This window comes from Pan troglodytes, chromosome 22 (genome assembly GCF_028858775.2).
Source record: "Pan troglodytes isolate AG18354 chromosome 22, NHGRI_mPanTro3-v2.0_pri, whole genome shotgun sequence".
NCBI lineage: Eukaryota > Metazoa > Chordata > Mammalia > Primates > Hominidae > Pan > Pan troglodytes.
In genome coordinates this window covers 24,297,480-24,324,463 of record NC_072420.2, presented here as the reverse complement: position 1 = coordinate 24,324,463, position 26,984 = coordinate 24,297,480, and the positions used below count along the sequence as shown (strand labels likewise).

At 35.5% G+C, this 26,984-nt stretch overlaps 1 long non-coding RNA gene across 2 annotated transcripts; it reads left to right on the top strand.

The window, feature by feature from the left end:
* Nucleotides 1–11: 11 nt before the first annotated feature.
* LOC101059233 (uncharacterized) lies at nt 12–25,177 on the top strand. 2 transcript variants are annotated; one of them, XR_168970.6, is made up of 6 exons: nt 12–316; nt 1,821–1,906; nt 13,533–13,669; nt 14,168–14,289; nt 22,082–22,237; nt 24,043–25,177. It is a non-coding gene; the product is annotated as an uncharacterized LOC101059233 (long non-coding RNA). The 2 variants fall into 2 exon arrangements; XR_010154435.1 differs by lacking the exon at nt 12–316 and adding an exon at nt 1,576–1,713.
* Nucleotides 25,178–26,984: the final 1,807 nt, after the last annotated feature.

The following is a 26,984-nucleotide window of genomic DNA, read 5'->3' as shown; positions in this document are numbered from 1 at the left end:
GATTTTGATTTAATGGATAATGTAGAGTGTTCTGTAATATTATACATGTTAATTCCAAGACCAAACATGTTTCTTCCTCTGGCAAACTCTTCAGCCCATATTGTCCATCACATTCAATGTATGAAGAAAACTGGACTCTTCTGTACTTGAGAAATGAAAAGTTTATTTGTTTTATTTCTAAAGGCATCAACATGCAAGTTGGATCTGAGATTAGGATTGCTAAAATGAATTCAAACACTAAAGTTCTGTTCTTGAAGATCCAGAGATGTATGCACGTGAAGCCTCCTTATAACTGAGAGGAAAAAGATCTAGTCTGGTAAAGAATCAAATTACAAACAAACAAAAGTAGACAACATTAGCTATGTTTAGATAATAAAATAAAGATGTATACTCATGTAATGGTTTCCTGATTCACGAAACTGAAAAACTTGCCCTCTGTATTTTATCCCATCCTAAATTCTTCATATGAAAGTACTTTATGCTACTACATGTTTTCAAACATTTTCGAAGCTGATAAAGGACAGATGTTCTCATTTGAGTGTAGGTAGAAAACCCAGAATATTTCCTGGTCATAGTCTCCCCTTTTACCATCTGATCATTGAGGACATTCCCTAAGGAGTTACTTGGGAGTCAGGAGGAATCCCAGAACAACTATTTGAAAGTCAGGTATCTCACTGATAAAGAAGGATTAAAAAATAAAAATGATTAAAGGAGTCATCCTAAGATGTTTCCTAAAACAAGACAATCCATGTTCTTCAGTAGAATAAAAACTGATAAAAAATAAAAATTAATAATACTTACAAGATGAATATTTTTCTTTATTTCAATTTCTATTTAATTTAGACCTATAAAATAGTTTTTGTTTACATTAAATAGACTAATCTTTTGCTGAAGATTCCATTGTTTTTGATTGTGGAAGTGTTTACCATGTTTCTTCATAGGCAAAATTTTAAATATCTTGATATACTAACCTGGGATTTAAAAAAAAAATCCTTCTCAAAATGGTGCAGAAGTTAAATGTGGAATGTGAAGTAATTTGTTCATATTTTAAGAGAAATTGAATTATGTTTAATAAATATATAAGCGTATTTTATTTTTAGACAAAAGTCAGGTTCATCTGTTTTCTATTTTGCTGCGTACACCTTTTATGTCTCATCTAAGTAGCAATTGCCTAACTAAAGATGTAAACACTTACTGCTACATGTCTTGTAAAAGATTTAGTGTTTTCACCCTTAGATTTAATTCTTTGAAATATTGAGAGTTAAATTTATATATGATTTGAGATAGGATTGCAACTTTATTCTTTTCCATGTGATACCCAGTTTTCACAGCACAATTTTTTGAAAAGATACTTTTTTCCCTACCAAAATGTTTTGATACCCTTGTTAAAAATTAACTGACCTTAAATGGAAGGTTTTATATCATTACACATTAAGTGTAATTAATATTAAGTGTTAACTTGTTTGGATTGAAGGATGCAAAATATTGTTTCTGGGTGTTGCCAGAAGGGATTAACATTTGAGTCAGTGGACTCGGAGAGGAAAACCCACACTCAGAAAGACGCATTCACAATGTGGGTGGGCACCATCCAATAGGCCACCAGCTGGCTAGAAAAAGCAGGCAGAAGGTGGAAGAAGCAGACTTGGGGGGGTCTTCCTGCTTTTGTGTTTCTCCTGTGCTGGATGCTTCCTGCCTTTAAACATCAGACCCCAGGTTCTTTGGCCTTTGCACTCTTTGAACTTACACCAGCGGTTTGCAAGGGGCTCTCGGGCCTTTGGCCACAGACTGAAGGCTGCACTGACCATTTTCCTACTTTTAAGGTTTTGGGACTTGGACTGAGCCGCTACTGGCTTCCTTGCTCTTCAACTTGCAGACAAACTGTAGTGGGACTTCACCTTGTGATCATGTGAGTCAATTCTCCTTAATAAAATCCCTTTCACATGTACATATTTCCTATTCTGTCCCTCTAGAGAACCCTGGCTAATACAAACACACACACACACATTTATGCAACAACAACAAAAAAAGATACTGGAATTTTGGTAAGAATTTTGGCATATTAATTTGGGAACTACTGCCATTTTAACAAATTTTTTTCTGATACATAAACACGGATTACTTTTCATATATTTAAGTCTGCTTTAATATTTTCAGTAATATTTTGTGGTTCTCAGTTTACAAGTCTTACACCCACGAGACTTGTAAAATTTACTCCCAAGTGTTTTATTTTTTTTCAACTGTGAAACGTCCAAAATACCCACAGTGATCTTCAGAGTCAATGCAATTCCTTTCAAAATTCTAATGACATTTTTCACAGAAATGAAATTGTATTCTTAATTTTATTTTGGATTGTTAATTGCTAGAATATAGTAATGCAATTTATTTTTGTATATAGATCATGTGGCTACAGCCTTATTGAACTCATTTGTCATTTCTAATAAATACTGTGCAAATATTGTTGGTTTTTGTCCAATATTGTTTTTAAATATAGAGATGATCATATGATTTTTCTCCTTTATTCTATTAACATAAGGTATTACACTCATTGATTTTTAAATGTTAAATTAACATTGCATTCTTAGCATAATTTGTGGTCACAGGGCACGACTCTTTTCATATATTGCTGAGTTTGATTTGCTAGTTTTTTCTTGATAATTTGGGAGTGTGTTTCCATAAATATGTTGTGTAATTTTCATTTCTTGTGAAGCCTGTCTGGTTTAGGCAACAGAGTAATTTTGGCCTCATAAAATGAGTTACAAAGTGGTCAATTCTCTTCTATATTCAGTTAAGTTTGTGAAGAATTGATGTTTATTTATGTTTAAAAGTTCGATGGAATTCATCTTTGAAGCTGGCTAGGCATGGGATTCCATTGGTTGAAAACTGATTACTAATTCAGTATCCTTACTTATTGCATATTTATTTGAATTTTCTATTCCTTCTTAAATGACTGTAGATAGCTTATGTTTTCTTAGGAATTTGTCTACTTTAATGGGATATAGTTTTTTATAGTATTTTCTTATAATTTTCTTATTGCTTATTTAAATGTTTTGCGTACTTTCTCCATCATGCTCTTTATCTGATCAGTCCAGATAAAGTCTTGTCATCCTGGTTGACTTTTTCAGGAAAAAAACTTTTGATAATTGCTAATTTCCCCTATCCTTTATTAATAATCTACTTCCGCTGTAAGCTTTATTATTTTCTTCTTCTGCCTACTTTGGGTTACATTTTTTGTGCTTTTTCTAGTTTATTAAGGTGGTAATTCAGGTTACTGATTTGAGATCTTTTCTTTTTTCATTTAATATGGTTATTTACAGCTATATATTTTTCCATTGGTACTCCTATAGCTGCATGCCTTCACTTTTGGTATATTGTGATTTTTGTATTTATTCATCTGATAATCTCCCTTGTGATTTTTTTCTTTTTTAAATTGGTTATTTAGGAGAGCACCACACTATTTGTACATATTGTTAAATTTTCCAAATGTACTTTTGTTATTAATTGTTAATTTTATTCTATTATGTGTAGATAATATATTTTGTATGATTTAAGCCATTCAAATATTTTGAGGTTTATTTTATATCTGAACATATAGTCTCTCCAAGAAAATATTTTATGGACAATGGAAAAAAATGTGTATTCTGCTGTTGTTGCACAGTACATTCCATAGATATTGGTTAGAATTGGTTGATTTTTTTTGTGTCGTTCGAGCCTCCAATTTGTGTTGATTTTTTGTCTCCTTGTTCTATGTATTGTCAATAGTAGAATATTTAAGTCTAAATATTATGGTTGAGATTGTATATTTCTCTCATTAATTCTGTAGGCTTTTAAATGTAATTTAGAACATTGTTGTTAGGTGCATATATATTTATAATTGTTACATTCTCCTAATAGTTTTACACTTTCATCAGTAAAAAATGTCCAATTTTTTCTCTAAGAACAATTTTTGTCTGAAAGTCTTTTTCTCATTGTTATAACTAATCAATCACTCTTCTGATTACTGGTTATATGACATGTTTTTTTTCCATTAGAAAGTACATAAGTACTTTCTACTTATTATGTCTTTAAGTCTTGCAGACAATATGTACATTCACTTTGTTTACATGTAACGTAATTACCAATAATGTAGAATTTATGCCTGACATTTTGCTATTAGATTCTTACATGACTGAGGTATTTTACATTCCTGTATTTCACTATCTTCTTTGCATTAAATAGTTATTTTCTAAGGTATCACTTAAATTTTATTAGGATGTCATTTACTATATTTGTTTTAGTAATTTTCTTAGATGTGATACTGGGGATTAACATCTTAATTTAAAGCAATTTAGCTTGGATAAATATCAACTTAATTTTAATAGTGTACTAAACTGTATTCCAATATAACATCATTATCACCCTCTCCTTTGTGATTTATTATCAACAAAATTTCATTTGTATACATTACAACCCCATAAAAATGATATCTTTATCAGTTCTTACTGTTTTTTGTACAAATTTGAGTTGCTCTCTAGTACCTTTTATTTCATACTTAATGACTTCTTTTAGTATCCCCTGTAGGTCAGGCGTGCTAATGATAGATCCTCTGTTTTTTATTATCTATTCACTTATGAAGGGTTGTTTCATATAGAACTCTTGATTGGCAGTCTTGTTTTTTATCACTTTGAATATAATGTTTTGGCCTTCTTGATTTCTTTTGCGAGGTCTGCTATTAATATTGTCAAGGGACAATTGTATGTGATAAGTCACTACCCTCTTAATACTTTCAAGATTCTCTGTTTTTTTGGCTTTCATTTGTTTAATAGGTGTGGAGAATAGGTGTTATATATCTTTAAGTTTATACTACTTAAAATTTCTTAAGCTTCATGTACTTATAAATTAACATTTTCATCAAGATTAGAAAGTTTTCAATCAATATTTCTTCAAATGTTCATTCTTCCTCTTTCGCTGTGTAGTTGGCTGAATAACATACACCCAAAATTAGGTCATCCTCCCTGAAACTTTTAAATGTTATCTTGTAAGGAAAAGAGAGCACTTGTGGATATAATTAAGGACCTTGATATGGAATGTTATCCTAGATTATACAGATGGGTATTAAATGCAAGGATGAGTATCCTTATAAGAGAGAGGCAGAGGGAGAGTTGATAGAACCAGAAGAGGAGGAAGAAATAGAATAATGGAGGCAGAGATTAAAGTGATGTAGTTAGAACTCAAAGAATGCCAGAAACCACGAGAAGCAGCAAGAGGGAGGAACTGATTATCTTCTGGAGCCTCCATAGGGAGTGTTTTCCTGCTGACATGTTGATTTCACTTTAGTGAAATTATTTCAGACCTTTGATCTTTAAAAGTGGGAGAGAACAAATTTCTGTTGTTTTTAAGCCACCAAGTCTGTATAAATAATAGCCATGAAAAACCACATATTCTGTATTTCTTCTCCTTCTGGAACTCCCTTTATGCTTATGTTGGCATGCTTAATGGTGTCTCATAGGTCTATAAATCTCTGGTTATTTTTATTCATTCATTTTTTCTATTTTTCAGGATGAATAATCTCAGTTGACCTATCTTTAAGCTCACTGATTCTTTCTTTTGCCATGTGTAGTATTTTGTTATTCCACTATAGTGAATTTTTAGATTTTAGTTATTGTATGTTTCCATGCCAGAATTTCAGTTTTGTGTGCATTTACAATTTTTATGTCTAAGTATTTTCTTTTTAGTGAGATATTGTTTTTATATTTTAATTTTTTGGGTATGGTTTTTCTTTATTCTGTTAATATAGTTATGATAGCTGACTTAAAAGCATTTTCTAGTAATTCCAATGTCTGGGTTTCATTGAAAACAATTTTAGTTTTTTTTTTTCTTTTTGATTTTATTTATTATTTTTGTCCAAGCCCAAGGGAACAGTTTCTATTAAATATTTTTTTTAGTTTATTTCCTGCATGTGGGCATTACTTTCATATTTTTTTTCTTTTTTACGTGTCTTGTAGCTTTTGTTGAAAACTGAACATCTATAAAATATTTGTGCTTATATGGAAAGCAGATTACCATTTTCCCCCCTAGGATTTGTTGCTATGTGTTGTTTCTGCTGCTGTTTGTTTGGTGATTTTTCCTGGACCATAAACTCTGTATGCTTTGTTGTGTGTGGCCACTGAAGTCTTTTCTTGATTAACTTAGTGGTTAGGTAATGAGTGAGCAGAGGTTTTCTCAAATGTCTTGAACTAGTAAATCCACCAGATTTTGCCAGGGTACTCTGTGTGTGTGTGTTAAGGCATACCTTCAACTCTATGTCAGCGTTTGTCTTTGTTTTAGCCCTCAGTTCTTACTTACCCAGACATAAAGGTTAGTTAGCCAGAAGTCAGATATTTAGCACTCCTTTGGTCTTCTCTTGGATTGGCACAGCCCTACAAATGGGTGTGAACTTCTAGATTCCCTGGAATATGTCAGAACTTTTTAAAGCCCTCTATGGACATCTTATTGTCCACGCTGCTTTTAGTCATTTGATTAACCTTTAGCTTGTATTGCATGTGTTGGTGCCTCAGGAAGCTTCAAATTTAAACAATTGCTACTTAATTATTTTTGACAAAAGCCTGCTTTTAGTCTGTTCACAATCTGCTATGAGGAAATACCCAAGACTTGGTAATTTATAAAGAATAGAGATTTAATTGACTCACAGTTCTTCATGGCTGGGGAAGCCTCAGGAAACCTAAAATCAGAGAATGAGTGCCAAGTGAAGGGGAAAGCCACTTATAAAACCATCAGATCCCATGGAAATTCACTCACTATCATGATAAGAACAGCATGGGGGAAATTGCCCCAATTATTCAATTATCTTCACCTGATCCCACCTTGACCATGGGGATTATTACAATTCAACGTGAGATTTGGGTTCTGGAGGACTGTGACCCTCTTCTCACAGAGCCCAACCATGCTATTCTGCACCTGGCCCATCCCAAATCTCATGTCTTCACATTTCAAAACACAATCATGTGCTTCTAAAAGTTCCCCAAAGTATTAATCATTGCAGCATTAACCCAAAAGTCCAAGTTCAAAGTCTCATCTGAGACAAGGCAAGTCCCTTCTGCCTATAAGCCTGTAAAATCAAAAGCAAGTTAGTTACTTCCTAGATACAATGGTGCTACAGACATTGAGTAAATACACCCATTTCAAATGGGAGAAATTGGACAAAACAAAAGGGCTACAGACTGCATGCAAGTCCGAAATCCAGTAGGGCAGCCAAATCTTAAAGCTTCAAAATGGTCTCCTTTGGCTCTATATCTCACATCCAGGCTGCACCAATGCAAGAGGTGGGCTCCCATGGCCTTGGGGAGCTCTGTCCCTGTGGCTTTACAGTATATAGCACCACTCCAGGCTGCTTTCACAGGCTGTCATTGAGTATCTGTGGCTTTTCTAGGTACACAGTGCAAGCTGTCAGTTTATCTACCATTCTGGCTCTGGAGGACTGTGACCCTCCTCTCACAACTCCACTAGGCAGTGTCCCAGTGAGGACTTTATAGTGGGTCTCCAACCCCACACTTCCCTTCCACATTGCCCTAGCAGAGGTTATCTATGAGAGCCCTATCCTGCAGTAAACTTCTGCCTGGACATCCAGGTGTTTCCATACATCCTCTGAAATCTAGGAGGAGATTCCTAAGCCTCAATTCTTGACTTCTGTGCACCCCCATGCTCAATACCACATGGAAGCTGACAAGGCTTGGGGCTTGCACCTTCTGAAGCAATGGGCTGAGCTGTACCTTGGCCCCTTTTAGCCATGCTGAAGTCGCTGGGACACAGGGCACCAAGTCCTGTGGCTGCACACAGCAGGGGGCTCTGGACCTTGCCCAGGAAACCATTTTTCCCTCCTGGGCCTCTTGGCCTGTGATGGGAGGCACTACCACGGAGGTCTCTGACATGCCCTGGGACATTTTCCCCACTGTTTTGGCAATGGGCATTTTGCTCCTCATTACTTATGAAATTTCTGTAGTTAGCTTGAATTTCTCCCCAGAAAATGAGATTTTCTTTTCTACCACATTGTCAAGGTGCAAATTTTCCAAACTTTTATGCTCTGTCACCTCTTGAATGCTTTGCTGCTTCAAAATTTCTTCTCCCAGATACCCTAAATCATCTCTCTCTCAAGTTCAGAGCTCCATAGATCTCAAGGGCAGGGGCAAAAAGCCATGAGTCACTTTGCTTAAGCACAGCAAAAGTGACCTTTACTCTAGTTCCCAACAAGTTCCTCATCTCCATGTAAGACCACCTCAGCCTAGACTTCATTGTCCATATCATTATCAGCATTTTAGTGAAAGCCATTCAATAAGTCTCTAGGAAGTTCCAAACTTTTCTATATCTTCCTGTCTTTGGAGCCCTCCAAGTCTCTATGAAGTTCCAAATCTTCCCACATTTTTTTATCTTCTTCTGAGCCTTCCAACCTGTTCCAACCTCTGCCCACTTTGTAGTTGCAAAGTTGCTTCCTGATTTTCAGGTATCCTTATAGCAGTGCCCCACTCCCTTGGTACAATTTACTGTATTAATCTGTGCTCACACTGCTATAAAGAATTGCCCAAGACTGGGTAATGTATAAAGAAATGAGGTTTAATTGACTCACAGTTCTGTATGGCTGGGAAGGTCTCAGGAAACTTATAATCACAGCAGAAGGCGCCTCTTGACAGGGCGGCGGGAGAGAGAATGAGTGTTGAATGACGGGGCTTGCCCCTTATAAAACCATCAGATCTCATGGGAACTCATTCACTATCATGAGATCAGCATGGGGGAAACTGCCCCAATGATTCAGTTATCTCAACCTGGTCCTGCCCTAGCCACATGGGGATTATTACAATTCAAGATGAGATTTGGGTGGGGACACAGAGACAAACCATATCAGCCTGGGTTTATGGCTATTTGTATTGATAGGACTGTGAGTCTAGTCAGATAAAGAGAATTTTCTGGACGTGGGGCTTTTAGGAGCTCCAAACTTTTCGGACCTCTCTAAGTGGTACTACAGTGGCGGTTTTTACAAGTACATTGGTTTTGAGGGAATTATTATTATTATTATTTTTGATATGGGGTCTCACTCTGTGCCCAGGCTGGATTGCAGAGGCATGATCTCGGCTCACTGCAACCTCTGCATCCCAGGTTCAATCGATCTCCTGTTGCAGCCTGAGTAGCTGAGATTACAGGTGTGCACCAGCACACCCAGCTAATTGCTGTATTTTTAATAGAGACAGGGTTTCACCATGTTAGCCAAGATTGTCTCCATCTCCTCACCTTGTGATTCTCCCGCCTCTGCCTCCCAAAGTCCTGGGATTACAGGTGTAAGCCTCTGTGCCAGGCTGAGGTTATTGATTTTTGAGGGTACCACTATGAAGAGTGGGATAAAAATGAGGTGATGTGAGATACCAAAAAGCTCACTGTTCTCATCGAGATTCACTATTTTTCTTGAATAAGTGCTCCTGAAATTTTGCAAATTTTTAGTTAATTTTAGAGTCTTGAAAACAGTTTGTTTTAAATTTGTTTTCAATGTTTTGCTAATGTTCTCATTACATTATTTTTATGGAGGAGCCGATCTTGGAAACACTTAGTCTGCTGTTTCCAAAGTATCCTCTTCTCTTGCTTTTATTCATTTATTTAACAAACATTCACTGAGTAACTAATATTTTAAGATTTTTTTTTTTTAGACAAGGTCTTAGTCTATCACCTGTGCTGGAGTGCAGTGGCATGATTATGGCTTGGCTCACCTCAGTCTTGAGCTCCCAGGCTTGGGTGATCCTCCCACCTCAGCTTCTCAAGTAACTGGGACTACAGGTGCACGCCAACATGCCTGGCTAATTTCTTTTGTATTTTTGCAGAGATGGGGTTTTATTACATTGCCCAGGCTGGTCTGGGGCTCCTGAGCTCAAACGATCCACCTGCCTTGACCTCCCATTTTTAGAATTTTTATGTATGTGGAATATAATGTGAACAAAAAGACTTAATCCTTATGTTCATAGAAATTAAAAGCTAGGGAAGATATAGACATTAAACATTTATTTGAATATAATATTATAAAGGAAGTGAGAACTATGAGGTTCCTGGAAGTTTGGGGGAAAGAAACAAAATGTCTCAAAATGTCTCTGAATAATTGACATTTATATTACAATATACAATCTGTACAGATTATATCTGGAATGAAAATATTAAGATACGAATGGAAAAAGTACATGTAGATGTTCTGTTAGTAATCAGCTGTGCAAAGACACTGAGGTTAATGGGAGTAACTTAAAATGGCAGGTTAAAGAGAAGTGTACAAAGGCAGAGGGAATGCCTGATGAAGGGTAGGCAGATGAAGTTCATTTTTATTGTTTTACGAAAAGTAAAAACTATGTTTTATATTAGAAAGCAACATAATCAGATATTTATTTAAAAATATGTTCTGGCTGCAAAGTTGATTACTGACATATATATGTGGATCTCATAAAGTTTTGCGGTGGTCAAATTGAGAGATGACGGAAGCATTTAACTAAAGTCATTAAAAATTCAAAACTTTATGATTAAAAGTTATATTAGTATATTATCCTAAATATAGTCATATTAACTATGTCTTATGATTAGAACATATTGTTGTAAAATAAATAAGTAAAAATATGTGTAAGAATTAGTAATATGATTAGATCAGTATAGTTAATGTTAATAATGCAAGGATACCAGTCATTTCACCTTTAATACACACCTGTCGTGGTAACATCTTATTTTCACATCAATTTTCAACTAAACAAGCCAATTATAGGGTATAATAAGAAGGGTTCAACACTAAAACTTTATAGGCCTACCTTTCCACAGAGTAATTAAACATATTCTCTCAGTTTAAAATTAAAGAACAAAGAAATATACATAATAATAATAGAGAGAATAAATACTCAAGATTCAGCAATTACTTATGAATGATGTTTACATTTTGTTTTCATTTTAAAAGCCTGTCCTAGATACAGTGTTTAATCCTAGATGAATGACTAATATTAAATATTGTCTGAACCATTACATTTTTAATAAGATTTGTTCTGATAAATCACATGGAGTCCAAAGGAATTCACCCATCCACTTAAATGCTCATTGTTATTAAAAGAAGAGAGAATTTATGTCAGGGTGATTTTTAGATTTACTAGTTCCCAGAGCAGAACAAATTATTTTCTGTAGGCTAAAAATGAAAACTATTTATCTTCGTCCTTGTATCCAAACTATATTTCACAGCTCATGAGACTCAAATGGGAGGCACTTTTCAATAAAATTCATGCTTGATTTTTTTTACAGTAAAAAAACAAAAATGTTCATAGTGAGTGGGGGAGTACTGTCAGAAAGAGGGACTACAAAATAATCCATCATATAATAAAGGCATGATATTAATGGTTTTGAATCTTATAAAAGGCAGATATTATGTTGAGGAGAGTTAAAAAAAGCTGGCACTGCATTTTGAAATGACAGTAGAATGAAGTCCATCTACAGAATGGTTACTCATAATACAGTAAAAAGATTTTGGAGGAATAGTAATAATCAGGCATTTTATGCAAATTTTTGACCATCTCTCATTTCATGAATACAAAAATATATGTTTATAGTCAAATAAACATATAAAGTACCCATTTCATATGCATATTTTGTGGATTCAATTGTGCTGACTCCCAAATTCATAAGTTGAAGCCCTAACCTAAAGTGACTATATTTAGATATATGGCCTTTAACAAGGTAACTAAACTTAAATGAGGTCCTAAGAGTGAGGCCCTGATTCAATATTACCAGTGTTTTTGTAAGAAGAGAAAGAGACACCGGAGATGCGCACACAAACAAAAGACCCTCTGAGGACAGACACATCTGGCAGATGCTTTCTGCAATTCAAGAATAGAGACCTCAGGAGAAAATAAACCTGCCAATACCTTAACTTTGACTTCCAGCCTCAAGAACTGTAAAAAAAATAAATTTCTGTTATTTACCTCACCTAGTCTCAGGTATTTTGTTATGGCAGTCCTAGCAGACAACTACACATATTAATAGAAAAGTTGATTATGTGAAGGAGAAAAAAAAATTAGGAAAAGTTACTGTGTTTGTTTGCTCTAAATGTCATAATAAAATACCCCAGGTTGTGTGGCTTAAACAACAGAAATTGATTTTCTCATTGTTCTGCAGGCTGGAAGTCTAAGATCAAGATGGTGACAAATTTGGTTTCACCTGAGACCTCTCTCCTTGGCTTGCAGAGGACAGACTTCACTGTGTAATCAGATAATCTGTGTGTGCACTTCTAATGTTTCGCTGTCTCTGTCCTAATCTCCTCCTCTTGTATGGAAACCAGACTTATTATATTAGCGCCCACCCTAATGACCCTATTATAACTTAATTACCTCTTTAAAGGCCGTATCTTCAAATACAGTCACATTCTAATATACGAGAGGTGAGGAGTTCAACATACAAATGCTGGGGACACAGTTTAGCCATTCCAGTTACCTTTACATAACTCATTTTCAAAACAGGGTTACAAAGGTGAAAACAAAAGAGTATTTTAATTTTGAACATATATTCTACTAAGAAGATACATTTTAGTGACAAATTGCTACATGGAGAGCATATATATTTATGTACTTGCTTATATTGCCTTTTCTAAGATTTTTAACAAAAAGTTTGCTACTAATAAAATGGAAAAATAGATGTATAAAATTTTATTATTTAATGTCAATATCTTGTAGTTTGAGACATTAGCTGAGAAATAATGTTTCTTTACTGGATGGTAAACTAACCACATCATTTTTGTTTTGTTTGTTTTTGCTTTTATTATGAAGTGATGGCAAAATATCTATAAAATAGATAAATTATATGTGAACCTCTTTAACCCTTTCAGAAAGTATCAATTTATTGAAATTGTGCTTTATGTCACTTCAATGCCCCAATGATTATTTCAAATCAAATTTCAAATATTATATTGTGGCATCCATGAATAATTCTTCAAAATATGGAATTAGCAAAACTTTTTTTTTCCTTTACAGAAACACATAATCACAGAACCATGATTCTATTGACCACATTTAGGGTAAACTTTTCATTTGAATAAATGAGATATTAGAAGTAATTACATAATTTATTATAACATATGATGTGTCAACATTTTCTTATTAAGGATTTTGAGAAATTGTTAAATTTATATTGTGTATGTGAAATGAAAATTAGAAAGAATATTTAAAATCATACTCAAATTTTAGATATGTTATTTAAGTCTACAATAAGATTTATCTAACCAGAATTCTGTGAGGTAACACTGAGGGTTATAAAAGGTAAGATGATAAAATAAATCAGTTATTGATTTCTACATTAGTGCACAATGACAGCGATTGAGAAATCCCATTAGCAATTTCATTCATGGCTTTCCAGCCCTGTATATCAGTATTCAATATGACCATGTTTACTTGGTTGAGTCAGTTCTACATTAGATAGTAATGACCATTGATAATTACTGAATGTGGGATTGCCAGGAACTGATGTTACTCCCTCCTTCTGGAATAACTTACCCCAACCTCTTTTTATAGGCTGCTGACTAACTTAATGAACCGAACAGATTAAAATGGTGCAAGAGAAAAGGGCATTTTTACACAAAAGGAAGCATTTTCTGTGTTCCAGTTCAGCTGTTCCAATGACATTTGGTGGTGTTATCAGTGTGAATTATGTAAGTCAGAGGTAAAATGTATGGTAAAGTTTCTGTGTTGTTATGAGATTTGACTATTGAATTATTCTGAATATTTATTGTATTGTTTAGTGAAGTTTGTCCTACAATTATATTTGGGATTTTTACATGGAAATTGTCATACAGAAAAGGATAATTTGAGGTCTAGGCTTATAAGTAATTCTTATAAAGTTGATGACACATTGTAATAATATTTTTAATCACTTCAGCACATTAAAGGGACAAAGAAAAAAGAAATACACAAAAGAAGTGCTAGTTATTAATATATTATATTAACTATATATAGTATAAAATATTATTTTATTTTATATGAGCTGATAATCCAATCAGGCCTATGACATTTTGTATTGTGTGTGAAACAATGTATAAATGCAGAAGGGTTCCTGCAAAGGAACAGGCAATGTTATCACAAGGTGACATTTATAACCTGACAGAAGATGCTGAGGTTTTTATTTATTTATTTATATTTGGTAATAACAGACAAGCAAGTTTCTTTATCCAGACTGACGCATCAACCATGATCTAGCATTTGCAAGATGTGTAATTACTTTGACTTTCAAGAAAACATCTTCTGATCTAAGGAACTTCCCAAGATATCAAAGGTAAAGGTATATTTAAAGATTTTTTATTTATATTTGAACATAACATGCCTTGAAAGAAGTCTTTTGGCATCCATAATATATTAGCATATATTAGGGTTCTCCAAAGAAATATAACTAGTAGGATATAAATATATATATATATATATATACACAAACACACACATGCATTTATTTGTGATAAAGCATTGGCTCATATGATTGTGGAGGCTGAGAAGTCCCGGGATCTGCAGTTGACAAGCTAGAGAAACAATGTATAGTTCTAGCCTGTTCTGAAGACCTGAGAGTCAGGAGAGCTGATGGTATAAGTTCCATTCCAAAGGCTGGCAAGCGATTTTAAAATGAGAAGTATCTCCAAGGCTAGCCATGTCTGTTACCATCCTGAGTGATGCCTCCAAAGGCTGAGTTATATCAAGACCTGTGGTAATATCAGCGGAGTTGGGAGGCTGAGGCAGGAGAATGGCGTGATTCCAGGAGGCGGAGCTTGCAGTTAGCTAAGACCGCGCCACAGCACTCCAGCCTGGGCAACAGAGGGAGACTCCGTCTCAAACAAACAAACAAAAAAAGTAATTTCGATCACTTTTTTGATCTTGAGGTTTACTTCATGATGTAGTTCAGCTTGGAAAACTGACCATTCTCAGATGGGATTTTGTACGTTTCTTTGGTAAGCCTAATACATTTACCAGGAGAATGATTGTGCAGCTAGGAGAGTGATTTGTTGCCCCTCTGGATACATCAAAATAATGGACAATAGACAAGGTCATTTAGGCAACAGGTGACAAGGTGATCAACATCCATTGGAAGGAGACATTCTGTCATATGGAACTGATACATGGTCACTGCAGGTCAGAGTCAGCCTTTCCAAGATGTCTCACTTTCTTGGGGAAGCCAACTGCCTTCAGCTAGGACTCTGCAACACTCAGCCTAGGTAACAAAAAGGAGATAAGAAGACGTTTACAATATTCCAACTCCCCATTTCATGCTTCCTTACAGAGGCATCAATACTTTTCAGATTGTTCTTTCTAATTTTTTTTCCATTATGACATACCCATATTTTCTTCATTAATATTTTTATTGTCATTGCTGTATTTTACTTCCCTTTTCATTTCTTCCTTCATGATCTGTGCTTTCATTTCCTTCATGCTTTATTTCTCTTATTCTTTAATTTCTCTTACTGCTCTCCACATTTCTTTCACTGTCTTCAATCAACTTAGTCTTAATTTGAAACTATTATGCATGCTATTGTATTTTGACTTTTTTGCTATATTAACTCTATTTGAGAATTCGAGTTATATTTCAACGAGTTATATTCATCATATTTCATTCTTTGTTTTTTATTATTTATTTATTTATTTATTTTTGAGGCAGAGTCTCGCTCTGTCGCCCAGGCTGGAGGGCACTGGTGCGATCTCGGTTCACTGCAAGCTCCGCCTCCTGGGTTCACGCCATTCTCCTGCCTCAGCCTCCCGAGTAGCTGGGACTACAGGTGCCTGCCACCACGCCCGGCTAATTTTTTTTTGTATTTTTAATAGAGACTGGGTTTCATCATGTTAGCCAGGATGGTCTCGATCTCCTGACCCTGTGATCCGCCCGCCTCAGCCTCCCAAGGTGCTGGGATTACAGGCATGAACCACCGTGCCTGGCCCATATTTTATTCTTTTTAATGCTCCTTTCGTCATTCACCTCATTCTTCATTCACTACACCCTAATTATTATTTATTTACATTTAAATAATTTTTATCTCAGTCACATTTCAGTAGTCCTTTCTACTCTTCTGTTATAGTGACTTTTGATTAGGATAATAAGATATCCAACATAAGCTGATATAGAGAAAGGCAGCATTTGCTTTTCAAATAAACACCAAAAATTATTATTATGTTATTGTATCTATAATTCACTCATCTCACTAGAGTACAATGAGCTGTATACTTGTGTAGGATACTTGTGTTTTTTCTTTCTTTTGTTATCTCTTTTTTCCCTTTTGTTTTCCTTAATTTCTTCCTTCCTTCTTTTCTTCCTTTGTACTTCCTCACCTTTTTCCTGTTATGAGAAATTCTCTCTGATATTATCAGTTCCACAGAGAAAACTACAGATAATTTTTTTAAAGAACAAAATGGTCTATTTAAAGCATGGGTTTACATACTGACGTATAACATCACATCCAAACTGGAATTTTTATTCTCTATACATGTAGTGGTTACTAAATGTATTTTTGCCTGTTGACATATTTGAGTAATTTAAATGAATGTTTCATGATATCAGTTATATTTTGGCAGTGTTAGAAAAAATTGCAATATTTATAAGATATTAAATTTGTACAAATTTTAAAAGATCAATCCTGAAAAGTAAATGATGCTGCGAATGTAAATTCATATTTTTATAAGCTTAATTGAAGATCTCTTAAGAATGTGCAAATATATATTGAATAGAGTAGATGCAGCTAGAAAGCCTTGATTAAAGAAAAAATACGTGTTTGAACATCTGAAATTTCCAGCCTAACTTTAATATAATAGCTTTAATCAAACTCTCCTGAAATATATTAGTTCAAATTCTTTTGTTTTCTCATATTTATTAAACCAAAAATGTCTGAAATTCTACTTACAGCAATATTTATTTTCATTAGTACTAAGTTTATTAAGAAGAAGAGTCTCAATAGCTTATTTTTTGATATTCTAATTATTTCCTGTCACTGTATTTTATTCTGTAATCTGTTTAATTTTTTTTCCCCCAGACTGAGTCTACCTCTGTCACCCAGGCTGGAGTGCAGTGGCGTGATCTTGGCCCACTACAACTTCCGCCTCCTGGGTTGAAGTGATTCTTCTGCCTCAGCCTCCCAAGTAGCTGGGACTACAGGCACCGGCCACCATGCCTGGCTAATTTTTGTATTTTTAGTAGAGACAGGGTTTCATCATATTGGCCAGGCTGGTCTTGAACTCCTGACCTTGTGATCTGCCGTCCTTGGCCTCCCAAACTGCTGGGATTACAGGCGTAAGCCACTGTGCCCAGCCTGTTTTAATTTTAATTTGCTAAAGATTAATTAAGCTTTTGTTACATACTAGATATATTTCTGGATAATAGTGACTGTTTGAATACCTCCTGTCATGGAACTGCAGTTAAGGCTAGAATACAAATATTAATCAACTAATTATATGTATAATGGACATATCAAAAAGAAGAACTAGAAAGTATAGAAAAGCTAGGGGATCAAGTGATACAAGATACAATATTTAGGAAGTGACATATAAATGGAGATTCAAATTCATGAGTTAAAATCAACCCTATTTTATTTCTGATATACTTCTATTTTTCTAACAACCAGTTCAGTCTCACAGTGTGTAGCCCGCTTCATGATTCCCCCCCCCCTTTTTTTATGCCTTTTGTGTTTAATGCTATTTTACTAACACAATATCAGAACACATTTTTCTTCTTTTATTTAAATACTATTTCTTTGTCAATCCTCAGAAAATTTTATAGTAGTGGATTGTTTAACCCAATCCAAGGGTATTTATTTACTAGGCATATTGGATAGAACTTAGAGTTGTCCCCATATTCAAGGTCTGTGTAAGTCCTTGCCCTTCAATGTGGAAGGAGTCTGTGACTTGTTTCTAGTAATAGAATACTGTGAAGGAGACTGGTGTCTCTCCTGTGCTTAGGTTACAGTATCTATGCACAGAGTTACCTCTTGTACCAGAGACATTCTTCCTTTTTACCTTTGGGGAAGTAAGCTCACCATGCTGTAAAAGAGTCTATTTAGAGGATTGCAAAGAGGACCTCTTGTTTTTGATCGTGAAATGGAAATGGAAGTTTAAAAAACTATGCATTGTTTTAAGCCATTAGCTTTGTGACAATCTGTTATGAAACACTAGAAGACTAATACAACACAAAAGTGTTCTTTATTTACTTTTGTTTCCATGAATTAAAGCACAAACATTTTTTTCTTTTTTAGATTTTGTAGAATTTCTTCTTTTCACTTTTCTATTGTGTAAATTTAGGGTATGTGCATCTTGTATTTTTTTTCTCTGTAATGCTCTGTATTTTTTCCCAGTAACTATTCTTAATTTTTTGATAATTACATATTACAAACGCTTTCAGTGAGATGGTAATAATCTTAATTACATATTATACTTGAATTTCCTCATTCATTTTAAATAATTTCTGTGCTTACAGAACTTTCATTCTCATCACTGACACTTTCATCCTCAAACTACATTGTTAATTTTTTTATTATTTTGACACATCCCTGAATTACAATTTTAAGTAATTTTCCAAGAGTTTGCATGATTAGAAAAAGGAAAAAATTAGGACAAAAGGAAAGAATAAACATGGAGACACACACACACACACAAAGGAGAAAAACAAAAAGGAAATGGTAGTGATACAGACAGGATGCAGGGAAATACTGGGTAGAAAAGGGTGGTGCCCAGGAAAAACCCCACCATCAAGCTTGGAAACCCATGGCCTTAAATGGGAACAGACATTCCTGTTTTCACGCTCAAATATTGCCTTTTCCAAGACAGTTCTGGCCCGCCACACCCTTATCCTGTGCCCATATAAACCCCAAGCTCCACAAACAGAGGAGTAGAGGAGCAGCAGAGTGGCAGAGCAGCACACCAGAGAAGGAGAGAAGAGGAGGAGTGTCTGAACGTAGGGAGGAGTTCGGCTGGGGACGGTTGGAGAGGAGCTCAGCTGTGGGATGACTGAACTCCAGGCAAGATCATCTTCCCACTCCATCTCCTCTCCAGCTCCCCATCCATCCCACTGAGAGCCACTTCCACCACTCAATAAAATCCTCACATTCACCATCCTTCAAGTCCGAGTGACTTGATTCTTCCTGGATGCCAGACAAGGATCCCGGTACCAAGAGGGCAGGATGTTAAGGCTGTCACCCGGACTCTCCACTGAGCAGGTTTAATTCCTAGCCATCCTCAGACAGCAACTGCTAAAAGGGCATTAATTGTAACACACCCCTAGATGCTATAGTGGGGCCAGAGCCCAGAAGCTTGCTCCCTGTCTCCTGCACCTGCCCCTCTGCATGCTCCCCCTTCTGTAAGGGGTTTGAGTAAATGACAGACAAGCAAAGGAGCCACACCTTTGTCACAAGTCCTGCAAGGGGGTCAGGGAACTCTCTTATTTCATTAGGAACCAGAAACAATTACTGGGTGCTCAAAATATGGCAAATATGGCATTCATATATATTTTAACCTTCATTTCTCTAATCTATTAATTTTACTTTAAATATTCACTTAAATTTTCTAAATTACTTTTAGCTAATTGGGATTTTTTTTCTCTAACATCTTAATTTGAATATAAAACTGCTTTAATTTTTCTGTTTGATTATGAAGACACTTTAGTTTATAAACTGAGTGAAACTTGGCTTTTACCAATAGTTTTATCATAAACCATCATGGTTTTCATTACTTTTGAGAGTTGTAAATTTCATCTTGAATTTCTTTTGATGCACATGTTATCTAGGTATGTGTCTTATGACTTTAAAATAAAAAGGAATTGTGTTAACTTTTAATATTCATTTTATAATATTCAGTTTATAATGATATGATAGCCTTTGTTGCTATATTTATATATTTAAATAACTTATTTAATTCCTTTAATCCTTTCTAATTTTTTAAAAATCTGGCAATGTGTATGTGTTATGTATATTGTAGAGGCCAAAGGAAGAAATTCGAAGAAATTTGCCTTTGGTTAAGGAATCATTACATACAATGGTCTATTGTGGAGGTTTCTTCAAAAGGATGTGAACATGTTTTATTTTTGCTCCTTTACTCACTTTACAATTAGATTCAGATCTCTTGAGTGTAAAATTACTTTTTAAAAACTATACTGAACTTATAAAATTGCTTTATATTTTCAAAGCTACATCATAGTTTCATCTCATAAATGATCTCATTTTTCAACATTAATTTTTGCAACGCATGGCTCAAGTAATCATAATGGCTTAGATCAGGTCATGAAATCATCAAATTCCTATTGTCCCTTGTGCTTATGACACAAAAAGTAAGAAGAAAACGGACAATGTACATACAGATGCATACACTACACTATGGAAGGAATGTAATCAAGATTATCCCATTTTTTAGTGCTAAGCTAACTCAGTATTTGTGGCTGACTCATTATAACAAAATAGACTTACTTTTCAAATTACTCTGTCTATGGAGTATTTTGAAGTGATAGTAAATTATTTTGACATGTGATTTTCACAATAGCACCAATAATGGTTACATGTTGGTAACCATTTGGTTACCTATATATGCAATTTGGTTACATATATTTTCATTATTAAAACTATGATTAGAGTCTGAGGGGTTGAACCAGAAGACAGCTGTATTTCCCATTACAATCACAGAAATGTGGAGTCCAACAAAAAAGACTTTTAAATAGTGAAGAAATAGAACATCCCTGTGGGTCTGGAGAAACAGAGGAGCAAAATCAATCAAATTATGGACATAGGCCAGTAGACTAGTGTCCCTTGAATAAAGGGGTTTATCTGCAAGGCACATTCCAAGATAGTTGTTCACAGTTGTTCAAGGTACATTCCCAGATTAAATTTAAAATTTGGCAATCTGTATTCTATGACCAGAGAATGTGAAGGCTGAGCTAACACACTTGCTACCTTGCAATTATACTGTTTCCCTAGCTAAGCTACAATCTTCTATTTTGTATTTAAAAAATGAGGTCAAGGGACTGCTATTTTACATTATCTTTTGTCCAGTATTTTTTTGTTTTGTTTTTTGAGACGGAGTCTTGCACTGTTGTCGAGGCTGGAGTGCAGTAGCGCGATCTCGGCTCACTGCAACTTCTGCCTCTCGGTTCAAGCTATTCTCCTGCCTCAGCCTCCTGAGTAGCTGGGATTACAGGTACCTGCTACCATACCCGGCTAATTTTTTGTATTTTTAGTAGAGATAGGGTTTCACTGTGTTGGCCAGGCTGGTCTTGAACTCCTGACCTCGCGCCTTGGCCTCCAAAAGTGCTGGGATTGCAGACGTGAGCCACTGCGCCCGGCCTGTCCAATATTAAAGAAGGAAGTTGCACAGACTTCAAATGCATAGACAACTAAGAGCAAGACCTTATTTCTCATAATAGAAAAGTTACAAAATAATAGGTGATTAATATGGAAACATCACATATTTAACCTTTGTACATGTTTCAACAAAAATAAACCATAGTTCATTCAAAGAAACTTAGTTTACTAAACAATGATTGAAAAACAGTTTGTCTTTTATTTGAATTAAAGGTACATTTAATTATCTTATTCTTTGGAATTCAGAAATAGATACTGTTGATTCCAAGATAATGACCTCACAGGAAAAGTGCTACCACCCAGGAGAAGATGACAGAATCAGCTGATTGATCCTGTCATCTTGTGATTGTGATTGTAACTAAGTTGTAAATCACTTTCTCTGTTTTCTACTTTCCTTAAGTGAAGAATTTGAATTGACCAATTAATGGCATGCCATTTTTCAAAGATTGAAGCAAAAACAGTTGAATATTCGAATCTAAGATATGATACAGAATTTTTCAGTAATGACAATATGGGAGAAAATATTGGACATAAATATACAAATTGTCTTTAACTAAGAATCTCTATTGGGACAAAATTCTTGTTTACCTTTTTAGATTCCCTCAGTTTCCATGTTTCTTATCTCTCTTTGCACAATTCCCTTTTCTCAAGACTTCTCCACTTTCAGACTTAGATGAAATAGCATTAAAGATGATACAAGATGGCCACACGTATATGACTGGTGCGACTCAGCCCTGCTCCTCCTGTTTTTCCCTCCAGCTGGCTGGCTCAGGAATACTCTCACAGTGATGGCAGAAGAGCAAATCTGGAAGTTCAAACACTCAAATGTGTTGTTGGATTTCTGCATGCATCACATGGGCTAACAACTGGTCAAAGCAAATCACATGGCCAAACTAAAAATCAAAGGCCTGGAAGGTAGACCCTACTTTTCTATTAAGATGAACTGCCTAGTAACATAGGAAAAGGTGGTGAAACCATGAAAGATGAAAAATACAGGGCTGCAATGTTATCTACCTCGTTTATTTTGATACTTTAGACCGAAGGGGAGTAGTGGATTAACACTGGTACTAGTCTCTGGGTGTTGTGCCATCTGTTGTTGGTTTCCTTAACGATGACAAACTTATAAGTATATTCTTTCAACTAAATTCATTTGAGTATAATGTTTTCAAGACAATGGATTGATATACAGTATACATAGCTTATGTAAACAACCTGTGTATCAATCCTGTTGACTTAGGCTTTTAGCAATAGTTGTTTTCTATCGAACCTTCATTAAAGCTACACATGGTTAATAATCCAGGGTCTCTTTCATGTAGCTTCATCTCCGTTGTTTTAAGTTCTCTGATTTTAGGAAGTCCATGGTTTTATATTAAGCTGATATGGTTATGCTTAAAACCAGCATGGGACCTGGAGAATGACACACAAGATATCCAACCAATGTAGTTTTTTATGTAATTTCTCTTGTTTGAATAGATGTACCATTCATACTTCTACTACTGTAGAGATGGGTTCACAGGTAGGTAGTGACTAGGAGACATCTACTTTGAAAACTAATAAAAATATTTGGCTATCTAAAAAATATGCACTACCCAAATCAGTGCAGTATAGGGTAAATAATTTTAAAAAGAATGTTAGGGAGCAAATTCTTGGTGGTTTCTTACATTTATGCATTATCTTACAAATGAGGACACATTTGTACCTTTTTCCAAACTATGTTTTTAAAGGTGTTTGTGTAAGAGCCTTAGAAAATATAGAGTATCTACTTCTGAAGAGCAAAAAATAAACATTCTAACTGCACAGTTAAAAATAATGGGCATACATAAACTTGGGAATTTTCTGCAGTAAGGAAGCTTACTGCTTATGCAGGTTGTTAACTATCCCTCTTCACATTACCCTATGAAAACTGGGTCTCAGGAACTGGTGCAGAAATGCCAGTACTCCAGCTATGCTGATTGTTGATAATAAAAAACTCTTCTTTGTATCTGATTCAGGAGTCTTTTATCTTCTACTGTAATTCATACAGTTTTGAAAAGATACCTACTTAGATTTCTCATAGGGTAAAAACTTTCTAATCTTTCACAGTCCTTAAACACAGCTATACATTTTCTACTTGAATTCTTTAAATTATCAACCACTTACTTTGAGCACAAACCATGATCAAGACAATATTATGTACATTGTAATTTATTAGAACTTGCTTTCCACGAATTTTAAAATGTCATGTAAAATATAGATATATTGAAAAGTTTTGTTAAACACACATATTCTATGCAAATGGAGAAATTGAAATTTTATGATGTTATAGCTTATGTTTAAAGTCACTCAGTATCTCAGCTTTTTCATCTGTAAAATTACATTAATAGTAATAACTATTTTGTAGGGTGTTAATTGGTATAAATTTTGAAAGTACATAGGGTTTGATAAATGCAGTACTAAGTGAAGGTTTTCAGTGAGGATACATTTTATAATTGTTAAGTGTATGGACACAGGCAGGAGTCAAATTGCCTAGTAGTCCATCTTTAAAGCATATACTATGTTTCTTCTTAAAAAATTATGATATTTATTTTATTTACATATTATATTTGTTTTAAACATCCTTGACATTTTATTTTTTATATATAGTTATGCACATATTACATTATGTTTAAATAGCTATATAAAGTCAAGTAATGATAAGATTAAGACATCTTTATCCTGAACTATCTAACTGTTATTTACAGACAGACAAAGTGCTATTGAAGGTTACAGAAGAATAAAGAAGTTCTGAATAGAACAGAATCTTTCATAAGCCAGGGGTTATAACGACCAACAGAGACTCCACAAAACCATTTACTCACAGGAGGAAATATGGCATGGATTGGATTAGAAGTGGAAAGACTAATGCATTTTTTGTCCATAAGGATTAGAAGAAAAATGGTTCTCTCAGCTCTGCAAGTGAGCACAACAAGCAATCCAAAAGCATTATTTGTGTGAAGCAGTTTGTAGAATTTGTCCCATTTGTCACTAGAACTAGTGTTTGAAGCTCAGCAAAAGTTGAGTTATGGTTAAGCCCCAGGGTCAGTGGCCACATGTTCAGAGCAGTACCTTAGGTTTAAAGCTGATTCACAACCTGAAAATCACTCAGTGGTGTTCTCTCCCAAATTACCAATCATTAACTTGTGGTGTCTTAAAAAGAGGGTAGAAGATTGCTTGACCAGAAAATAATGACAATAAAAAGGAAATTATATATAGTATGTGTGTTTATGTATTACACGTGTAATACATAATGTGAATTTTCCCCCATGATAACTATTAAACATGTTTAGTTAATAGTTAAATGTCCATCTTTGAGGGCTTTTAAAATTTATATTTCTTTGTTAACTTTGAAGTTGAGACTGCATGCAAAGGCTGTTCCATTTCAGGTAAATAGTGCCTCAGTAGCTGTTTGATTTACCTTAAAAAGGAAAACAAAATGACACACCTTCCAACCCATAGACTTTCTGAGGTCTTTGAAATACAACAATAACTAGAAGAGGAGAATTTGCATAGTATAGTGATATGGTTTGGCTGTGTCCCCACCCAAATCTCATCTTGAGTTATGGTTCCTATTATCCCCATGTGTTATGGGAGGGACTAGGTGAAAATAATTAAATAATCAGAGCAGTTTTCCCCATCCTGTTCTCATGATAGTGAGTTAGTTCTCATGAGACCTGATGGTTTTATAAGGGGCTTCCTGCTTCACTGGGTACTCATTCTTCTCTATCCTGCCACCATGTGAAGGAGGACATGTTTGCTTCCCCATCCACCATAATTGTAAGTTTTCTGTGGCTTCCCTAACCATGTGGAAGTGTGAGTCAATTAAACTTCGACCCTTTATAAATTGCCCAGTCTCAAGTATGTTTTTAAGCACCAAGAGAATGGCCTAATACAGTAAATTGTTACCAAGAATGGGGTGCTACTATAAAGATACTCAAAAATGTGGAAGTAAATTTGGAACTGGGTAACAGGCAGAGGTTGGAACAGTTTGGAGGCCTCAGAAAAAGACAGGAAAATGTGGGGAAGTATGGAAATTCCCAGAGACTTGGAGGGCTCAGAAGACAGGAAGATGTGGGAAACTTTGGAATTTCCTAGAAACTTGTTGAATGGCTTTGGTCAAAATGCTGATAGTGATACGGCAATGAAGTCCAGGCTAAGGCAGTCTCAGATGGAGATGGGGAACTTGTGGGGAACTGGAGTAAAAGTCACTCTTGCTATGCAAAGGGACTGACAGCATTTTTCCCTTGCCCCAGAGATCTGTGGAACTTTGAACTTGAGAGAGATGATTTGGGGTATCTGGTGGAATAAGTTAGCAGCAAAGTGTTCAAGAGAAAGCAGAGCATAAGAGTTTGAAAAAGTTGCAGCCTGACAATGTAATAGAAAAGAAAAACCCATTTTTTCTTGACAGAAATTCAAGTCTGCTGCAGAAATCTGCATAAATACTTAGGAGTCAAATATTAATCACCAAGACAATGGGGAAAATGTTTCCAGGGCATGTAAGAGAACTTCATGGCAGTCCCTCCATCACAGGCCCAAAGGCCTAGGAGAGAAAACTGTTTTGGAGGGCTGTCTTCTTTATGCTGCCTCAGGATATGGTGCCCTGCACCCCCACTGCTTCAGCTCCAGTCATGGCTAAAAGGGGCCAAGGTACAGCTCAGGCTGTTACTTCAGAGGGTGCAAGCTCCAATCCTTGGCAGCTTCCACATGTTATTGAGCCTGTGGGTGTGCAGAATACAAGAATTGAGATTTGGGAACCTCTGCCTAGATTTCAGAGGATATATGGAAATGCCTGGATGTTCAGGCAGAGATTCACTGCAGGTGCAGGGCCCCCATGGAGCACCTCTGCCAGGGCAGTGTGGAAGGGAAATGTTAGATTGGAGTCCCCATAAAGTTTCCCCAGTGAGGAACGCCTAGTGGAGCTGTGAGAAGAGGGCCACCATCTTTTAGACCCCAGAATGGTAGATCAACTGATAGCTCTCACCATGCACCTCAAAAAGCTGCTGACACTCAATGTCAGCTATGAAAGCAGCCTGGAGTAGTGCTGGACCCTGCAAAGCCACAGAAGCAGAACAGCCCAAGGCTGTGGGAGCCCACCTCTTGCATCAGCATGCCCTGGATGTGAGACATTGTGTCAAAGGAGATCATTTTGACCTTTAATGTTTAATGACTGCCCTATTGGATTTTGGAACTTTATGGGGCCTGTAGCCCCTTTGTTTTGACCAACTTCTCCCATTTGGGATGGGTGTATTTACCCAATGCCTGTACCCTCATTTTATCTAGAAAGTAACTAACTTGCTTTTGATTTTGCAAACTCATAGGCAGAAGGGACTTGCTCTGTCTCAGACGAAATTTTGGATTTGGACTTCTGAGTTAATGCTGGAATGAGTTAAGATGTGGGGGAGTGTTGGAAGGGTGTAATTATGTTTTGAAATGTGAGGACATGAGATTTGGGCATGTCCAGGGCAGAATTATAAGGTTTGGCTTTGTCCCCACCCAAATCTCACCTGGAACTGTAGTTCCCATTATCTCCACATTTTGTAGGAGGGACCAGATTGAAATAATTGAATCATGGGGGCAGTTTCTCCCATTCTGTTCTCATGATAGTAAGTTCTCACGAGATCTGATGGTTTTATAAGGGGCTTCCCCC